We start from the raw sequence: 21,120 nt of genomic DNA, 5'->3' as shown, positions 1-21,120 counted from the left end.
GACAATGACAACTAGTAGACCTTAGGTATCCCAGTTTCTGGAAAAAAAAAAATTAGGTCAGGCCAGTCACCACATTTTTCTTTTTAGAAAAAAGCAACAGTGGTAAATAAAACCCACACCCTCTCTCTGAACTGCATGTTTACTGCCATCTATTTGCAGTTTTTATCTGTAATTAGGTTTTTTTGGGAGGAGGGGGTAGTGGAGATTGAATGCAGGGGGATTATACCACTTACACACACACAAGGTTTTTTTGAGACAGGGTCTCTCTAAATTTCTGAGTCAACCCTCCTGACTCAGCCCTAGAGTCACTGCACCACTGCACCCAGTTTATCCATAACTGATATTTAACTAGTGTGGGGAATTCCAGCTGATGAAAGGGTACCAGGTTAACGCCCATTTTCATTGACTCTCAGCCTGAGAGGTCTTTATTTATCTAAATATGCTTTGTGTAAATTGAGCTCTATAGAATTTGTATTCCAGAGGCTGTGGCCATTCTGATGAACACTCTCATGTAAAAATCCTGCTAGATACTTTTATACATGAGTAACCCTATCTGGACAAATTCACTTCTGATAGTCAATCTTACCTTCCTTCTTTTTTGTATTTTCTGAGTGTGGTAAGATGTCTTTACCATTTAACTGTTTAACATTTCTAAGTGTACAATTAAATGACATTAATTACATTCATCATGTTTTGCAAATATTATCACCATTTTCAAAACCTTTCCATCATCCCAAGCAAAAACTTGGATACCATTAATTCTTCATTCCACCTCCTTTTCCCCAGCCCTAACTTGTAATTTCCTTTCAATTTCTATGTTTTTTGCCTATTCTATATATTTCATGTAAATGGAATCATAAAATATTTGTCCTCTTGTATCTGGCTTGTTTTACTTAGCAAAATATGTTCAAGGTTCACCCATATTGTATCATGTATCATAATTTCATTCCTTTATAGGATTCAAAAATATTCCTTTGTGTGTATATACTAAGTCGTGTTTACCCAGACATCTGTTCATGGGTACTTGGGTTGTTTTCAGTTTCAAGAATAATGCTGCTGTGAATGTTGATGGACAAATATCTTTTCATGTCCCTATTTTCAATTCCTTTAGGTATATACCTAAGAGAGGAACTTCTAAATCATAGAATAATTCTATATTTGTTTTTTCGAGAAACTGCCAGCCTGTTTTCCATAGCAAACCTGCAAGACTTTTACAGTCCAGATTGAATTAAAAATGTAAAATAAGTCTCCTGCCAAGCTATAGGCTGATAAGCTGAGTGATGCGAACTCATTTGCAAAGAATAGTTCTCCCTAGTCCCTTAGCTCCTCTCTTGCTGCTATTCTCATGTTCACTCCTGAGGGACTTCTAGATGCAGGGAAGAATTGGCCATAAAATAATGAACCTTGAGCTTCAGGGCTCCTCACTTTCCCTGCCCCTTCCAAGGCTCTGGAAATAGTTCTTAAAATGTGTGTGTGTGTGTGTGTGTATGTGTGTACTTAGAAGTAAGATATTTTAACTAAAATCCATTAAAACCATTGCCTCCTTCCATGCCAACTTCCATTCTATCATACTTCTCCTCCTACAGTATGAGATTGGAATATCCATTGCATTTTGAACAACTGGATAAAGAGAAATTGAGTTGGGTATACAATTTCTATATAGATAGCTTGTAATTTATTTTGAGCATAGCTAAATTACCACGAATCATTTCAGTCTGGGAATACTTCTGTGAATACTTCTAGCTCACCAATATTATAACAGGAAGGAGATATAAATGGGTCTGTTATGGTTTGGGTTTTGAGTGTCTCCCAAAGGCCCAGGTGTTAAAGGCTTGGTAGTTTGGTACTACTGAGAAGTCATGGAACTTTGAAGAGGTGGAGCCTATTGGGAAGTCTTTGGGTCATTGAAGTTGTACCCTTGAAAGAGATTTTGAGACCCTGCATCCTGCCCCTGCCCACCCTGAAGTGAGCAGTTTTGTTCCACCATGCATTCCTGCCATGATATACCATCTTAGCCTTCAGAACAACAAGGCCAATCCACCATGGACTGAAACCTCTAAAACTGTGAACCAAAATGAATCTTTTCTCTTTACAAGAGGATTATTTCAGGTATATGTTATAGTAATGGAAAGTTAAGACAGTGCCCTGCACTATCCAGCAGGAGAAGAAGGTTTGAAATGTACAGAATTATAAACTAGTCTGGAGTAAATTATTCCAAACATCATATGAAAAAATTATAAGTGGAAATTTTGCTTTTTATCAGTATTGAGCCTTCATCAGAAGATCTCTCCTATTAGGATTTACATTTGATAATGTATCATATATTTTGTTCCTTTTTAAATAAGAATTTCACAAAAGAGAAATTAAAAACATTTCCATGGTTTTAAGGCTAGTTTTAGTATCAGAGTGCTATAAATGGGGAGGGAGTATATTTTCAATTGGTCATATATGAAAATGAATTGAAAACTATTTTTCCACATTTGATAGCAATCCTAAACATTTACATAGCATTATAATAATGGTTGGGAATATGAAAGAAATTTTTCTAAACTGTCAATCATAAAAAACACATTTTGGTCAATTGTACTAAAAGAAATAACTAAATTGTTTCTTTTCTCTGTAGTAAATATTTCAAAACTATTGTTTTGCAAAGAAGTGTTCAAAATTTACATACAGCAAATTAGGAAGAAAATATAGAGTAGTATATAAGAGATTGTTTAAAAATTTGTTCTTATTAGTTATACATGAAAGTAGAATGTATTTTGATATATTACACATGCATGGAGTATAACTTCTCATTCTTATGTTTGTTTATTTTGGCTCACAGTTTTAGAAGTTGAAGTTCAAGAGTGGGCAGCCCTGGCCAAGCATGACAGTGCACACTTATTAATTCTAGTGACTCAGGAGGTTGAGGCAGGAGGATCACGAGTTCAAAGCCAGCCTCAGCAAAAGCAAGGTGCTAAGCAACTCAGTGAGACCCTGTCTCTAATTAAAATACAAAACAGAGCTGGAGATTTGGCTCAGTGGTCAACTGCCCCTGAGTTCAATCCCCAGTACCCACCCCCACAAAATGGATTGCCCCATTGATTGGACCTCTGATGAGCATAACACATTATGGTAGAATTTAGTGGTCAAGCCAATAGATGACTGGATTAAGAAAATGTGATATGTATACACACTGGAGTTTTACTCAGCAATAAAGAAGAATGAAATTACAGCATTTGCCAGTATATGGATGGAAATGAAGAATTTTATTCTAAGTGATATAAACCAGATTCAGAAAATCAAGGGTTGAATGTTTTATCTCATATAAATGGAAGTTAGAGCAAAATAAGGGAACTAAAGTGGGGGATGGAGATCAGATATCATAAAGACACATGAAAGATCAGCGGAGTAGAAAGAGATTGAGAAGGAGAAGGGAGAGACAGGAAAGGGCAGGGAATGCTGACTCCATTTAACAATATCATGTTATGTGCATCTATAAATATACCACAGAGAATTGCATCTTCATGTGTATATAGAAAGTACCAAAATTAAAAATGAGCAAAATAAAGATAAGTAGAGGAAGGAGAATGGGAGAGAGAAGGGGTGGGGGGGAGGCAAAGGAAACAGCGACTGAAATGGGGTAAATCAAATTCCATGCATGTGTGATTTTGTCAAAATGAACTCAACTTCTATGATAACTATAATGATCTAATAAAAAAGAAAAATAAATGAGTGCTCACATCTTGAGTGAGAAATAGAAAGAAGAGAAAGAGGTTGGAGTCTCACATTCCCCTCAAGGGCACACCCCCCAATGACCTAATGACCTCCCCTCTTCTTAAAGGTCCAGAACCACCACCTGAGAACCAAGCTTTTACACATGGACCTTTTACATATGGATCCTATAATGTGTGTGGCATTTATCAATTTTTCATAATTTTTAATTTATTTTGACTACTCATTCTATAAAAAAACACATTCTTACTAAATTTTGTAGTGAATTCTTCTTCTTAATAAAGGTCTCAGAATTGTCTAAGCTAGAGTCCATACAAAATCTGGATCCACCTCTACCTAAATACAATCTGTTTAATTACCAATGAATCATTTTCATGCAAATCCTTACACTTTTGTGTGCTTCTCTGCCATCTTGGAATCTCTGTTGAAGTACATTGTTCTGTACCATAAACTATTTGATAACCTTCATTTCTCCCTTCTTCTCTCCATCTTCAATTAGTCAGCCACCAGTGTCTCCCACGTCCAAGGCACCTTCACCTCACAGAGGCACTCCACATCATCCCCTTTGATTTACTGCTGCTTGCTTTTCTTTAGCAGCCTCCTGTGATGGGTTAGCCATCCCCCAAAGATACTTAGGTCATAACCTCTGGAACCTGTGAATGCTGCTGTAGTTAGTTCCGGCTGCTATAATGAAACGCCATAAAGCGGGGTGGGTGATAAACAAGAGAAATTTATATTTCTAAAGATCTGGAAGTCTGAGTCAGCATGTTGGGCTCTGGTGAGGGCTCTCTTCCAGGTTGCTGATTTCTGACTTGTAATTATATTCTCATATAGTAGAAAGAGAGTAAGAGAGCTTTCTGGAGACCATTTCAAAGGGCATAAATCTGATTCATGAGGGCTCGACCTTCATGATCCAATTACCTCCCAAAGGGTTTCCCTTCAGTTACCTTCACACTGGAGGTCAAATCACTACATACAAATTTGGGGAATGATATAAACAAGGTTGCAGATGAGAAAAATCTAAGTCCTTTACTTGCACACAAAAACAATGATAAAGTCAACTTGGCGTGAATGAGGATAATGCTGACAGAACCCCAGAGTGCAACTGGGGAGAAAGAGAACTTAGAGGAGTGAAATAATGGGGAATGTATAGAAAGGGACAGGAAATACTATGCCTGCATCACTTTATCTCCAGGCTGACACAGTAATGCACAGGAAATGCACTTGTCCATGAGTTCCTCCCAAGGGAGAAGAAAAAGAGTGGGAAACCTCAGCAGTCCTTGACATTGAGGATCCCAGTAGCCCTAAATACCACTTCAGAAAACTGTTACAGTCTTTGTTGCTACAGACACCAGCTGTAGAACTACTCAGAATTATAAAGCCATCCCCTGAATCTAGAGTCACAAACACCATCTCTCCTTTCTGTAATGTCAGAGCTTCCATGCACCTCTTATTGCTAGCCCTGTTGAGGTCATGTATTGCCATGCATGGGAAGTAGTGCCCACTGCAAAACCCATGCCCATGCAGCCCCTGTGCCTGCCTGTGCCCCTGCATGTGCACATCCATGCCCACAGCAACAGGTATGCATTGCAGCTATACATATACAACTGCAGGACCAGGTGAAACTGTCTACCACCCAGCAGCCCTGGCTCCTGTACTCACTACTTCTGAAGAACTTTTCCCTGAATACCTACTGAACCAAGTCTGCTCCAGCTGCATGTGTGCCATGTCCAGCAGACCCAGACATTGAAAACATGTCTGGAACCAGCATCTGCTAACATGGAACCATGTTTGGAGCCACTACACGCATTTACCTGGTCAGTGTCCTTGTGCCCTTCCATAAAAGGAGGTCTTTCTTTACCTAAGCCAATCTGTGAAATGTGCAAAAATGGATTGTTTTTATTAATTGCACAGATAACAGCACAAGGCTATAACAAACAGGAAAACATGACACCACCAAAAGAACATAACCCTGCAGTAACCAACCATAAAAAAATAAATATCTATGAGATAGCTGGACAAAGAATTCAAAATAATTGTTTTGAGAACACAGATAAACAATTTAACTAAATCATTTAAGCAATTTATGAACAAAGTGAAAAGCTCGAGTAAGAGATAGAAATCATAAAAAGAGCTAAAAATAAATTCTAAAACTGAAGAATACAATGGCTGAAATGAAAAATGCAATTGAGAAGTTCACCAGCAGACTCAGTCATGCAGAAGGAAGAAGTGGGTCTGAACACAGATTATTTGAAATTATGCAGAGAGGAAAAGAATGAAAAAAGAGTAACCAAGTCTTATGTAATTTAAGAAACCCCCATAAAAAGAACCAATATACTCATGCAATTTTCACAAGTAGGAGAAAGAGGAATAAAACTTATTTAAAGAAATAGTGACTGGAAGCATTCCAAATCTTAGGAGGAAAATTGACACCTAGGATCACAAAGCTCAGAAAGTCACCAATAGAATCATCCCCCAAAAGACTACACTAAGACACATTTTTATTCAATTGTACATGGCTAAGGATGAAGTGAAAATTTTGAAGGTAGCAGGAGAAAAGTGACTTATTCCATTTAAAGGAATATACCTAAGGTTTCATCTAATTCCTCAGTTGAAATCCTACAAACCAGGAAAGAGTAATACTCAAAGTTCTAAAAGAAAAAAAACTGCTAACCAAAAATTCTATATCTGGGAAAACTATCCATTATAAATGAAAGATAAATTCTTCCTCAAATGAAAAGAAGTTCAAACCACTGGATCTGCCTTACAAGAAATCCTGAGGGAGTTCTTCAAATTGAAAAAAAAAACATACTAAATATATATGAAAATATATGAAGACATAAATCTCACAAATAAAGGTAAATATATAAAAAATACAGAATAATGTAATACTATAGTGGTGTGCATAAATTACTTTTAATCCTAATATGAAAAACAAAAATATTAAGAGTATCTCTAATAACAAAAGTTTATTAATGTGAACACAATATAAAGAAAAGTAAACTCTGACTAAGAAAACAAATCATAGAGGGAGGAGAGTAACAATTTTGTAGGGAAGTGAAGTCAAATTATCAACTGGAAATGATTATGGCTACAAGATGTTTTATGCAAACTTCATTGAAACAATGAGAAAAACTGTTAAGATGATAAAAATATTCAGAATCAAAGCAAATTACTACCCCCCCCAAAAAACCAAATGACAAAAAGGAAACAACAGCAAAATAGACAACTGATTTAGTATTAACAAAATGACAGTAGTAAATACTGACCTACCAACAAAGGTTTGACATGTATAAATTCCCTAATCAAAAGACTTACAGTGGCTGAATGGGTGAACAAAAGAAGATCCTGTGATTTTCTTTTTACAAGAGACTAACTTTAGAGTCAAGAAGTGAAGGGACGGGAAAGGCATTCCATGCATATGGTAACCAAAAGAAAGTAGGTGTGGCTGTACTTATATCAGACAAAAGAGATTTTGAATCAGAATCTGTCTCTTAAGACATGGAAAGTCATTATATAATGATAAAAGGGTCAAAAATCTAACAATTATAAATACGTATATAATCAATGTCAAAGTACCTTAATATATAAAACACATTGGTAGACCTGAAGGGAGAAATTGATAATAATACAGTTGTGGTAGGAAAAGTCAATACCCTATGTTCAATAATGGATAAAATATTCAAACAGAAAATCAATAAAGAAATTCCTGACTCAAACAACAAGATAGACCAAATGCACCTATTAGAATGTTCTATCCAACGTTCTATCCAATGCATATACTACATATTCTTCTCAAGGATAGAAGGGCCATTCTCCAACATAGACTACATGGTAGGTTATATAAAGAAAGTTTTGGCACATTTAAGATCAAAACAATTCCAAGTGTCTTTTAACAACATGATAGAATAAAATAGGAATGAACAAACAGTGAGAAAACTGAAAGACTCACAAATACTGGGAAACAGAATACTACTGGTTCATAGAGGAAATCAAAAGGGAATTTTAAAAATATCTTGAGACACATAAAAATAAAAATGCATCAAAACTTTGGGATGCAGGAAAAACAGTAGGAAGAGGGAAGTTTTAAAGTAATAAATTCTTGTTTTCATTAAATTAAAAAAAAAGATCTCAAACAACCTAACTTACATCTCAAGGCATAAGAAAAAAAAAAGAAAAAACTAAATCAAAAGTTAGCCCAAGGAAGGAAATAATACAAACTAGAAAGAAGTAAACTAAATAGAGAATAGAGAAACAACAGAAAAATCAACAAATTTGAGAGTTGATTTTTTGAAAAAAAATTGACAAATTCTTAGCTAGACTAAATCAGAAATTAAAAGAGGGAAACTATTACAATGGATGCCTCAGAAATAAAAAGATCATGAGAATGCTTTTTTAAAAAAAACTTTAGACAAATTAAATTTAGCAGAGTTTATTTGAGCAAAGGAACCATTTATAAATCAGGCAGTAGTCCAGACTGAAAATGATTCAGAATTCCCCACCACAGCACATGTGCAGGGCAATATTTTTAGCCAGAGTAAAGGAAGTGACATACAGAAACTATCTGATTGGCTTCAGTTGTCATTTGCATAATATGATCATATTTTGGTTGTTTTCAGCCACTGATTGGCTGGAAGTCCAGCTGATATGCTTGACTGTTACTTGGCTACTTATTGAAAGAATATCCTTCCAGGTTAGGTTACACTCTGTTTACAAATTAGGTTAGAATATAGCTCACTATTTAGGAGAAATTGTTAAATATATATGGAGGTAGTTGTAGGCAAACAATTCAATATAACAAGAGACTTTTATGAAAAAAAAATGAGCCCCAAAATTTGATAACTCGGAAGAAATAGATGAATTCTGAAAAATATACAAGACCAAATCAAGAAAGCATAAAAAGCTGAATGGACTAGAAAAATAAGGAAATTGAATTGATAATAACAAAATGTCCCAACAAAGAAAAGCCCAGGATCCCTTGCCTTCAAAAATAAATTCTATAAAACATTCAAAGAATGATTTCAAATCTTAAACTCCTTTAAAAAACAGTAGAAAAGGAAATACTTTCAAACTCACTTTATGTGTCCAGTATCACCTTGATACCAAAGTCAGAAAAAGATACCCAAATAAAGAAAACTACAAGTTAATACCTTTAAATAAATATAGATACAAGAATAGTTAATATTAGCAAACCAAATTTCTAGCAAACTAAATTCACCAGCTACATTTAAAAGATTATACAACATGACTGAGTGGAGTTTATCTCTGGGATACAAAGTTGGTTCAATATATGCAAACCAACCAATGTGATATACCACATCAAACGAATGGAAGATAAAAATCACATGATAATCTTAATAGATGCAGAGAAGCATCAAACAAAGTTCAACATCTGTTCAAGATAAAAATTTTCAACAAAATATGCATAGAATGAACTTAACACAGTAAAAACGCATTTATGAAAATCCCACAACTAATCTTATAATCAACAGGGGGAAAACTAAGAGATTTTTCTAGAAAATTTTATACTTGGCAAGAATGCCTACCCTACTCTTACCACTTTCATTCAACATAGTACTAGAGGTCCTAGCCAGAGTGATTAAACAAGAAAAAGAAATAAAATATATACAAATCAGAACAAAAGGAAAGAAATTATTTGTATGCAGATGGCATATTCTTATATAGATAGAAAACGCTAAATGCTTTATAAAATTTTGCTCAAACTACCCAAAAATTCAGTAAAGTTGAAGGATACAAAATCAACATACAAAAATTAGTATTATTTCTTCATACCAAAATGAATATTTAGAAAAGGAAAACAAGAAAACAATTCCATTTACCAAAACATCCAAAAAATTTAGGAATAAATATATTCACAGAGGTGAAGATTGCCTTTCACTTTTACTGAAAATTAGAAGACTTCGAAAAAAATTAAGAAGACACAAATAAATTGAAAAATATGTGTTCTCACAGACTGGAAAAATTAATTTTGTTAAAATGGCCATACATCCCAAAGCAATACACAGATTTAATGCAAACCCTATCAAAATTTCAGTAGCATTTTGCAAATAAGTAGAAAACACAATCCTCAAATTCAAATGTAACTACAAAAGATCCTCAATAGCTAAATCTGTCTTGAGAAAGAATAAAGTTAGAGTCATCACACTTCCTGGTTTCAAATTATAAAGTATAGAAAATGAAATGAGTAGCTTAAAGAGATATCTGCATGCTCAAGTTCATTACAGCATTTTATTCACAATTATCTGTCAATGGATGAACAGAGAAAGAAATTTTGGGGTGTGTGTGTATTGTGGAATATTATGCAGCTTTAAAAAGGAGATAATACTTCTATTTGCAACAACATGGTTAGCAAGAAAGACTCTCATTTACATGCAGAATCTAAAGAAGTCAAATGCATAGAAGAGATTGGAATACTTGATGCCAGCAGTGGGTAGGGAAATGGGATAAATGGTGATTTATTGGTCAAAGGGTACAGACTTTCAATTATGTAGGCTAAACACATTCTGGAAATCTAATATGCATCATGGTGACTGCAGTTAATACTACTTTATTTTAATTTGAAATTTGCTCAGAGGGTAGATCTAGTGTTCTCACCAAACTAAAAATCAGTAAATGTGAGGTAATGGATGTGTTAATTAGCTTGACTATAATAATCATTTTAGGATATATGCATATGAAAACATCAAGTTATATCTTTTTAAAAGCTGTTATTTAAAATATTTTAAAATACAAATTTTGGGGGGAAACAAACATTCATCTATTACAATTAGTTTTTATGGTAAAAAAAATATTTTGAAAATGGAATTAAATTAAGGATATTGCAAAAGATGATGGCCCTGGATTTTTCTATGGACAGTAAATGTTCATATAAAAGGAGACAAAGAGATTTGACCCAGATAGGAAAGAAGGCAATGTAATCACAGAGACAGACTGCAATGGTGCTGCCAGGAGCCAAAGAATGGCACCAGACACTAAAAACTGGAAAAGACAAAGAAATGGGTTCTTTCCTAGAGCCTCCAGAGTGAGCGTGGCCCTGCTGACACCTCAATATTGGCTTAGTGAACTGCTTTTGGACATTTGACTTCTAGCTTTTAGACCTGTCGGAGAAGAGGTGTGCTAAGTTACCTGGTTTATGGAAACGTGTTACAGTAGTCACAGAAAACTAATATACCTCCTGTGTTTATCAGTTTTCCTTTAAGGTGACAAAGCACCTGTAATAATCAACTTAAAAAGAGGAAAGACTTATTTTTGCTCAGTGTTTCAGAGGTTTACACCCCTGGTTGGTCGGCCTGTTGCCTTTGGGTCTGTGGCAAGGCAGCAAATCATGGTGAGAGACATGTGGCAGAGGAAGCTGCTCATCTCACAGCATCCAAAATCATCTCACAGCAAGGTTCCAATGTCCCCTTTGAGGACACAACACCAATGACCTAACTTGCTCCCACTAGGCCCCACCTTTTAAAGGTTCCACCACCTCCCAGTAGCACCACAAGCTGAATATCAAAAGGGGGCAGAGGGGACTGGAGGCCTCATGTTGTTAAGGTTTATGAACACTCCCTGCTCATGTCCATTGGCCAGCCTAGTGGTCACAGAAACCTTGAAATGGCTCACTCTAGCAGAACCCTAAGAGGTGGGAGATGCAAAGACCCCTTCCTTTTGCATTCTTCTGGTCCCAATACATCCCTTTTCTGAAGAATCTCTTATATGAAAGCTGTACTTCCCCCAATCACTTATCCAAAACAAAACAAGAAACACAAAGCAAAATTCTTAAAACTTTCTTAAGAGAATATAGGTTTTAGTCATTTTCCCACTTTGTCTTTCCTTAAGGGGTGGGGGGAATATTGATTTTTCTGCCAGAAGCCACTGGCTGAAAAGCTCCCAGTTTCTGAGTCACGCAAATCTCCACCTTATCTATTGATAGACTATGATCAGGCATATCTGGGGAAATGTAAAGAGGGGGCACGACATATTTCTGCCCTCAAGGAGCTAAATGCTTCATTGAGGAGCTTAGGCACTTGACTAAGGTGAGAGGGGATGCAACCAGACATACATTAACACTTACAATAAAAATCAGAACACCCCAAACCACAGAGGGGTGAAAGGAGGGGAGAATCACATTGGAACAGGAGTCAGGAAAGCCTCCATGAAGAGGGGGCCCCTTGAGATGGGCCTGAGGGTTGTATTTCCCCAAACAGAGTGTAAATTAGGATAAGCCAAGGAACTAACGAGAAATCCCCAGATATAAAGAAATGAAACTGAAAAGAACTTTGGAACTATATTTTAGAACAGGAGTCAGCAAATGTTTTCTGTAAAGGTCCCAAAAGTTAAGTATTTTTGGTCTTGCAAGCTGTGTGGTCTCTGTCACCATGACTTCACTCTGCTACCATAACACAGATGCAGCCCTAAACAATCCATTGATCCATGAATGTGGCTATGTTCCAATAAAACTTTATTTACAAGAACAGACTCTGGGCCAGAACACTAACTGAAGAAACTCTGGGCCATGAAAATCCACTGGAGATCTGTGCGCAGGAAGATGACAGCATAACATCACCAATGCTATGTATTTGGAAAAGTAACCTGGCCGTAGACTAGTGTAAGAATTGTAGGAAATGAAATCGAATGTAAAAATAAGAGCTGGGGATGGGGGCTCTTAGAGTGCTTTGTGTAAAGGGACCTGAATTAGGATATTGAGGGCAGAAATGAGAAGGCTGTAATTCTAGGATATGGGAGTCTATCGAATGTAAAGAGGAATGGGGAGAGTTGAATTAAAAATGGCTTCACTTTAGAGCTGGGAGGACTGGGATTTGGGGAATGAGGGAAAGCTCCTGAACAATATAATAAGGGAGGTGGGGAGCTGGGGTTGGCTCTGCCTCCCGATGCTCTTTGTCCTCTGAGTAAACAAAGTCAAAGAAATCAGATGGACAGCATGGTTAGGCAGCTTGTGTCAGGTCCCTTAGTCTCTTTTGTACAGAGGCCTCCTCACAGCACATGCCCAGAGGCCATGTGGGACTCAGGGCTGACACTGGGCTCCAGTGTAACCCCCACGGCTTCCAGCAGACAGCACCTGGCACTCTCTGAGTCTAGCCAAGCCTGAGCTCCGAGCTAGTGAGGACGAGGAGCCGCTAGACATCTCGGAGGAAAGCCAAAGCAGAACAAAACCAGCCCGGTCAGAAGCAGGTTGAGGCTGTGCCAAGTGACCACGGAAGCTGCGTGTGTGGGCCAAATTGCTGTCTAATTACATTGCTCTCCAGACAAGACAAAATTGTGTCTCTCAAAAAGCATGTATGTGGAGTCAGGGTAAGCCTAGGGGAGGTCAGACCTCGTGGAAATAAGGAGCAGGGAGTCATGTTTCAGGATTCGTTAACATCCCCTTGGCTTGGAAAGGCAGATCCTGGAGAAGAGGTAGGGAAGAGGCTGTGACTCCGTGGAACATCACGAACAGGTTCTAAAGAATCGAACACGTTCAAATGGAGTAGGTGATTCTAAAAGAAAATGTGCCGCTGCACCACACATATCTCATCATTTCTCTCTCAAACTTAATATAATACCCTCCTGGAAAAAAATAATATAAAGATTGGTTTTTTGCCTATGTCCTATAGCAAACCTTCTCCCTGCTGCTCTGCATGCTGAGACAATTTAGCTGAAAAGAGCCGCCTTAGAATTTGCCACATTTATGTTTGACAAAGAGGCAGTTTACTCACTAGTTACACATTTTCTTGCTGAGATGCAAGTGCTCAGGTTTGGCAGATATTGAAAATGCTATTTTGATATTTTATGCACTTTCTTGGGAATCTATTTCAAAGGCAGAGCAATAAGGGAAATATTCCTGACTCAGAAATATAAATATAATGCTACCATTTGGGGTTATTTATTTCCCAGGCCATCAATCAGGAAATGTTAGGAAATCTATTCTGAGTTGTTTCAAACATGATTCCAGTCAAGCAAGTAATCTTTCCATTTTCTCTTCATCCGTCACATAATTCTTTTAAAAAGATGGAACAGCAAGAGAATCTAAAAGTCACTTGAACTCTAACCAGAAATATGAATATGACCTGTCAAAATTTTTAAAGGAATGAAATGACTAATTGTGCCGAAACAAATATTGATAGTGAAACCAAATATTGCTCATGATATTAATGCATACAATCATTAAAATATGACTGGTGATCCCAGGACATTCAGACAACTCTTCTAATTTTGTCATGATGAAGGGTCAGTCAGCTGGTGTCTAGAATCTTTAACCAGGTTCCACGTAGTCCAGACCAAGAGCATCCCTGGTCATTTCAAACTGCCACTGTATTTACACACCATGTCCTCTGCATCAGTCCTCTCTATTGGAGACCCAGGTTGGTTACAGGCTTAGAGGTGCCTCCCCTTGAATGTGCAACACATGCAAAAGATTGGAAACCACAGGGTCAAGTCACTCTGCCTCTCCCCAGGGGAATGAGAACTGGACCTCACACAACCAAGTCAGCCATGCTTGGCTCTGGTAGGGATGGGCCAGCCCAGTTCAGGGGAAACGGAGCATAAACCCAGCTCTGTATGCTGTGGACCTTGATGCTAATGGGAGCCCGAAAGGATAAATGTCTGTAAGCATTATCCAAGAAAAGAAAGGCAGCCTCCCTCTACCAAAGGCCTGGCACCCAGGACAGGAGAATCACCAAGCCTAGACCGGAAGAGTTGTGGAGAGGGTGAAGTTGTCTTCATTTTCCCTGCATGTCTCTTCACACACTTCCAGACCCCCTCCTCCACTGCAGGAACACCACAATCTCCTGTTCGTGACCACCCTTCCCTGTTCCCATCACCAACTGCCTAAAAAGCTTAGCCTCAAGCCAGAATCTGCAGGATTCACTCAACTCTTAGTGGGAAATTTTCAGCCAGCATTTTCTCCCTTCGTATTGGCATCCAGTCCTTATATCAGATGGTATAATTAAAGATTTTGTTTCCCGTTTAAGGATTTCAGGCAGCAAACTGGTGGAGGAGGACATATGAGGAACATCTCTGCATGCAGATGGCACCCCAAGTTTGGCCCTGCTATATACACACCCTGGGTACACGTAATTGGCAATATTTGAAGACACAAAATAGAAATACGCTGATTCTTAGAAAAGAGAATTGTATGTGAAAAGCTAGTTCATCATTGCTAATTTTGGTGAATTATGTGATTTGGAGCACAGCACGTGACCCCCCAGGAATAGAAGGGGAATAGAGATATTTCCGAAGTCTCCCTCCACAGAGATGAGGTATCAATCTCATTGTAGATCACAGACACCTCAAAATAAACTCTGCATGATTTCCTTCTCCAGCCAGTTCTCTGTTGGCCTATTTTCCCTAGCCCCAGCTGACCCAGCCTGGGGGCTGTAGCCTGAGAAAGGAAGTGACCTGCTGTGATGAGAGATTTTCCCTGGTGACATTCATCCAGCTGGCCACAGTTGGGGCTTGTCTGGGGCCCATACATGCAGGATGTCAGAATGTGCCAAGATCAGCAAAGATAAGATCTTGGCACAGAATTCTTCCATCTGAGGTACAAGGAAGTGGGACTGAATGACAGGTCTGACCCCAGAGCTGGCTTCTAAGATCTTCATCCAGTAGAACCAAACTGCACTTCAGGTATGGCCCGGTTGAAGAGAAAATAAGAAACAAGTCCAGATCAGAGCTGAAAAACTTTAAAGCAGTTGTGTCAGCTGCCCTGGAAGGTCAAGGCATCCTGCAGATAACTCCAAGAAGTTTCGACTTTGGAGAATCCTTTCTATGTGATAGCTCAACTGTCATTCTCCAAGTGACAGTTTTCTCTGTTCATCTCCACATACTCCCAGACATGAGCTTTATTTTCTTTTAATTGGTCATAATGAAATTAGAAAAAAAAAAGGAATTCTAAAGACAAAGAAGAAAACCAACTCACAGACTGGCATTTGCTGAAATGCCTTCCCTAATTGAATACAGAACTTGGATCTGGTGTTGCCCTGATCTTCCCACAGTCACCATGCCGTTCTGAAGTGGAGATTCCCTCACAGGCTCCCTGGACTCCCCCCAGAACAAAGAGTGAAGATTTAATCTTCATGACCTGGAGAGGTGTCTCTCCACCTGGCATCTCAAACTGGTTTGACATCTCAAACTTGGTTAGTGGCAATGAATGCATACATGTTCTTCCCACCTTTGGAAGGAGAAATGTTTATTCAGGCTGGAAATATGTGAAAAGATTCTTGCTCATTTAAAGAGCCAGGATGTACTTTCTCTGTTTATCATCATCACAGAGGGCACAATTATGGTCTCCCCTGGTTGAGAGACCGCCCTGCACTCAGGTATCATTGCTGACATTTCTCAGTCAGTTCCATGGTCAGAGGGACCCATTACTGTCTTGTTCTACAAGCCAACCAACCTATTTTTCATTTCCACATCCTCAGTCTCCACAGGGCTGCCGTGGACCATTTACTGTGTATTGGGATCTCTGTACACATTAAAGACCTCCACGTTGCCTTCAGTTAGTGCTGTACTGTACAAAATAAGGATTGAGACAGTCCTTATTCACAGCAGATGCTCCTACATTTATTCCCCGCCCCCCTAGGAGGACAGTGAATGCAAATTGTTCATTTGAGCAATTTCTATTCTCTCTGGATGGTCTCTATCCTCTTGGTTTGAAATGTGTTCAGCTCTTCAACCAAATTATATGGGATGGTTGTGAAGGGAGAAAACCTAGTTTGCACACTTCAAATTAGAGGAATGCATTAAACTATTCAGGAATCAGATACTCACACCACCCAAGTAATAACCAACTTGGGCCCTTAGGGATGGAGGTGTATGAGGCTTAACAGTTCTGACATCTGAAAGGGATAGAAGGAGATTTAATGGCACTCATTAGAAAAAGTAAAAATTATTATAAAATGTTTTGAAAATTTAAGTTGAGAATCTTTCTTAGGCAAGTATGTTTTTAGGGATCAAAATTTAAAAGTGTCCACCTCTATGCAGGCCAGCTCAGGCCAACTCCTGGTTTTAAGAAAGGGGGAGGAAACCTAATTAGGTTTTCCTTTCCTTCTGCAAATGAATTGCTGGCACTCACTTCCTCAGCAAGTTCAGTTTCCCTGGAATTCCTAGGCAAGCAGAAAACTCCGGAAACTGAAACCATGAAACCTACAGAGTTCCCAGAGGACACTGGACCACCCGGAACCTTTCTAAAACCAGTGATAACTGACCAAATTACAAGTCAGGAAAACAGTCTTTGGTGAGTGAGCATTTCTGAGGTCTCAGGATGTTTTCACTTGACTGAGGACATTTGGATTCAAGTCTTTGGTTTTTGCATCTGGATTGGAAAAAATTTGTGGTACAATTTCCTCCTCAGGCGGACGATGCAAAATGACAGTGACTGTCCTTCAGAGAGGCTGAGAAAAGGAAGCCGACACTCACCCCTACTCCTCTCACAGCTATTTTGGGGTCCCCTATGACTCTTTCTCTTGGCAACCACTACTGTGGGACAGTCATGTCACAAATATTTACCTCTCCGTTGGCTCTCCAGAAGTTCAATCACACAGACTTTTCTGGTGACAGAGATTTTTAATTGAGCTAGTAAAGTTTCATTGTTTTTCTCAGAGGATTCAAAAGTCCTGACATCCTCTGTTTCTAATTAAACACATCTGCAGAAAAGATGGCTGGCTCCTTCATTTTCCTCTGAGTCAAAGAGTGTGGCCTGATGGCATCTCAATTTGTCTGCCACCAGTTTGCTGGGCAGTTTAAACAGGCCACCTAATCTCTCTGCAAACTGAAAGAAATATGCACCTCACCGGTTGGTGTCCTGTGCTATTTCACTGTTTGTTGATATCCAGTGGTAATAAAAAAAATAATACAAAGTGCTTTAGAAGTGAAGCTTTGAGTTGTCAAAATGCCCATCCATCACCATGAGCAAATTTATTCCATAACACTTCAGGTCCTTAGAGCTAAATTGAATAACTGTAAAAAAAGTCTCTTTGAAATAAAAGGAAGAAAGATCAAGTCATAGTTTGATCCAAATGACAAGTTAACTACCTTCTGGAACTTGAGTTGTTTCCTTGAGGGGTCGATGACTCTGTGAGGACACATATTCTCCTAGGAACATGTTGCTATGTCCCCGCCCAAGGCAGACTATTAGTTGGTCATATGGAACACACTTTGTGACTTTTCCTCAAAAATAAACATCAAAAGAAGTCACAGTTCAGCAGTTACAATGTCACGTGATCTCTCCAGATGAACTGAGATGTTTGCTTCATGTAGTTGATGAATAAACAGGTCAATCTTTCCGAATGAATTAAGGTGTTTAATTAATGTAAGGTGTTTTCACATCTATTGGTTGTAGAAGATAATAACAACAGGAGGAGGAACAAGCATTTATTGAGCAATTAACCTATGCCCAACATTGTACTAAATGCTTGCATGTTAGCTCATTAAATCCACATAAACCCCTGGGGTAGTCATTCAGTTTCCCCATTTTAAAAAAGAAACTGAGCTGTGAGGAGATTAAACAATTTTCCCAAAGTCGCATTAGCATATGACCCTGAGCAGTGTGACCAGGCTAGTTTTATCCTTTTTTTTTCTTTCTTTTTAGATATGCATGACAGTAGAGTATATTTTGACCTATTATACATATAGAATATGACATTCTAATCAGGTTCCCAGTCTTGTGGTTGTACCTGATGTAGAGATTCACCGTTATATATTCATATATGAACATAGGAAAATTAAGTCCGATTCATTCTACTGTCTTTTCTATTTCCATTCCCTACCCCTTCCCTTCATTCCCCCTTGTCTAATTTAATGAACTTCTCTATGCCATCTTACCTCTATGCTTCCTATGCTAATTTGATAAAGTTGCCCTGCCTGGGTTAAAATTCTACTTCTCTGGGGCCATCCTTGACCTGGAAGGAATAAAATTCTTTATCCCATCCTTTTCCATCCATCCTATCTTACAACCATAAAGTAGAACTTATTTAAAGACCCGTTCTTTTCAGGGTCAAGAAAGAGTAAGAGGACAACCTATTTGAGAAGATCTTTGGCTCTAAGTTACATGAGGATTTAAAAGGGTAGAGCATTTCAATATTTCTAAATGTACGAGTCTCTAAATGTTGATGATAGCTGCATTAAATATTCTGGTAAGGATCTTTGTCAAACTCTAAAACACTAGTTCCCCCTTAGTATAACTCATCAGAAATGTGTTCAAAGCTACTCACATTGAAGTCACTGGGAAAATGGCTCATCCATCCAGTTAATGGAAGGTCCCCAAGCTGTTCCCTAGTGATTTAGATGTGACTGTGTTGTCACATCTCCTAGGAGTGGTGTTTTTAAAATTTAATTTATTTTTTTTTCTGAAAAGAGGTATGAAATGATGAGTAAGTACCCTTTCTTTTCTAGAACCAGTCAAATCAGGATTGAAAGCTATTGTAATTCCAACCACTTTAGCCCTGAAATGAAACTATCCCAACTTGCAGTGGATTGTACAAACAGTTGGAAGGATAGAAGGAAGAGATACTGGCACAGAAGGGTTAGTAAAAGGACTTATATTTTCAGGTATAGTGGCACACAATTATAATCCCAGTTCTCAGGAGGCTGAGGCAGGAGGATTGCAAATTCAAAGTCAGTCTTAGCAATTTAGTGAGGCCCTAAGCAACTTAGCAAAACTCTGTCTCAATATAAAAAGGGCTGGGAATGTGGCTCAGTTGTTAAGTGCCCCTGGGTTCAATCCCTGGTAGCAAAATAAAAAAAGAAAGAAAGAAAGAAAGAGGACTCGTGATAATCATGCATCCCAGCTTAACCAGGATGCTTGCAAATCATCATGAAAAGTTGTGGTTCTGGGTGTTGTCTGATCATTCATGAACATAAAGGTGGAGCTCATGTAGCTTTAACAGAGTATATACATATATATATAGTGTATGTATGTGTGTGTTTCAGGGTCTTGTGGATGACTGTCCATGCTTGGAAATCCTGAGTCCAAAGTGGCTGGCCACCCCCTATGAGAACGATCCCAAATCCCAGGTGCCACTGAAGGAAACTAAAGCAAAGGGTTATTTGGGGCTGTGTGTGTGTGTGTGTGTGTGTGTGTGTGTGTGTATGTGTGTGTTTAACTGATTAGCATGGTTCACAAAATACTTAGGAGGATTTTTGTTCTGAGCCTCTGGCCCTGCACACAGCCCCTCCACCACATCCTGCCTCTCCACTTCCTCCTCTTCTTTCCCAGCTCAAGAAGCCAAGATGGGAAGTCTCTCACGACCCTGTGGCTTGGCCGGGAGGAAGCCTGAACTTGATACAGCTGGCTTTCCTGGGGCCTGGTAAGAGCATTTATCCTTGAGTCTGTGCTTCTTTGCTTACCTATTTTTAGACTGGTGCTGCAGACCTCTCCTGAGGGCTCAGATAGAAATTTCCAGTGAGTCTGGTCCAAGCCAGGAACGACACCAGTGTTAGGTCTGTTGCACAGAAGTCAAAAGAGGAGAAATCAGCAGCCTTTGGCAACTCCTTTTCTACCCATCACAAGAAGGTTTGTGATTTCCTTTCTACCTTAGCAGCAAGTCAAGGACGGTGGCTGAGCACGTGACCTGGGAATCCAGACACACCAAAGAGGTAGCAGAGCAGGAATGTCACATTCAGTAACCCTAACCTCTACCAGCCAATCACAGAGCACTCAGGCCAGGCCTGGGCAGAAAGCTGCCTCTTCAGTCTGCTCTCGAATCATAGACTCCCTGGCAGAAGGTCACACCCTCCCCAAACCACCCCATTCATTTGACTCCAGGGTTTTGTACCTGTTGCTTCCACAAGACTCTTTTCACTTACCTGCTCTTTGTTCTTCAGAATCTGTGTCAAGTGACCCAATAGCCTTTACCTCCCCAAAACAATTTTCCCCAAAAATTGACAGACAGGGACCTTAACTTAGTCATCTCTCTTTTGCAGGTATGCCAGAGAGTAGGCATGTGAAGTGGATATGAGGTGGATATATAACATGAATAAGACTCAAGTCCTGATTTGGGGCCAGGTTGTGAAATATTGCAAGTAATATCACATAATAAGTACTTGGTAAAACTGAAACGAATGCATGAACAAATAAAATGGAACAAAAAGATGTTACAATTCAAGGTCAAGAAGAAGCAAATAGCCAAAACTAGAAAAAACCATAAAACTAGCTAATTCATATTCCTAGTTTTATTTGTTTTTACTTTCAGTAGGACTTTATGAATTGACTCTATTTATCAATTCAGGAGACTTATAGTACCTAAGCCTGAGCTGGGTGGGTCAAATGTTATCCATGTGTAATTAAAACATGATTGTAAAATATTGAAAATATCTTCTCTGACTTGTCACCAATATCAATCATATTCACCAGACTATCACACCTGAAATAATTTGACTTGACATTGGAAATTTAGAAGA

Source organism: Urocitellus parryii, chromosome 9 (genome assembly GCF_045843805.1).
Source record: "Urocitellus parryii isolate mUroPar1 chromosome 9, mUroPar1.hap1, whole genome shotgun sequence".
NCBI classification, from domain to species: Eukaryota; Metazoa; Chordata; class Mammalia; order Rodentia; family Sciuridae; genus Urocitellus; species Urocitellus parryii.
The sequence above is the reverse complement of the archived record's forward strand: the minus strand, read 5'-3'. Positions refer to the sequence as shown.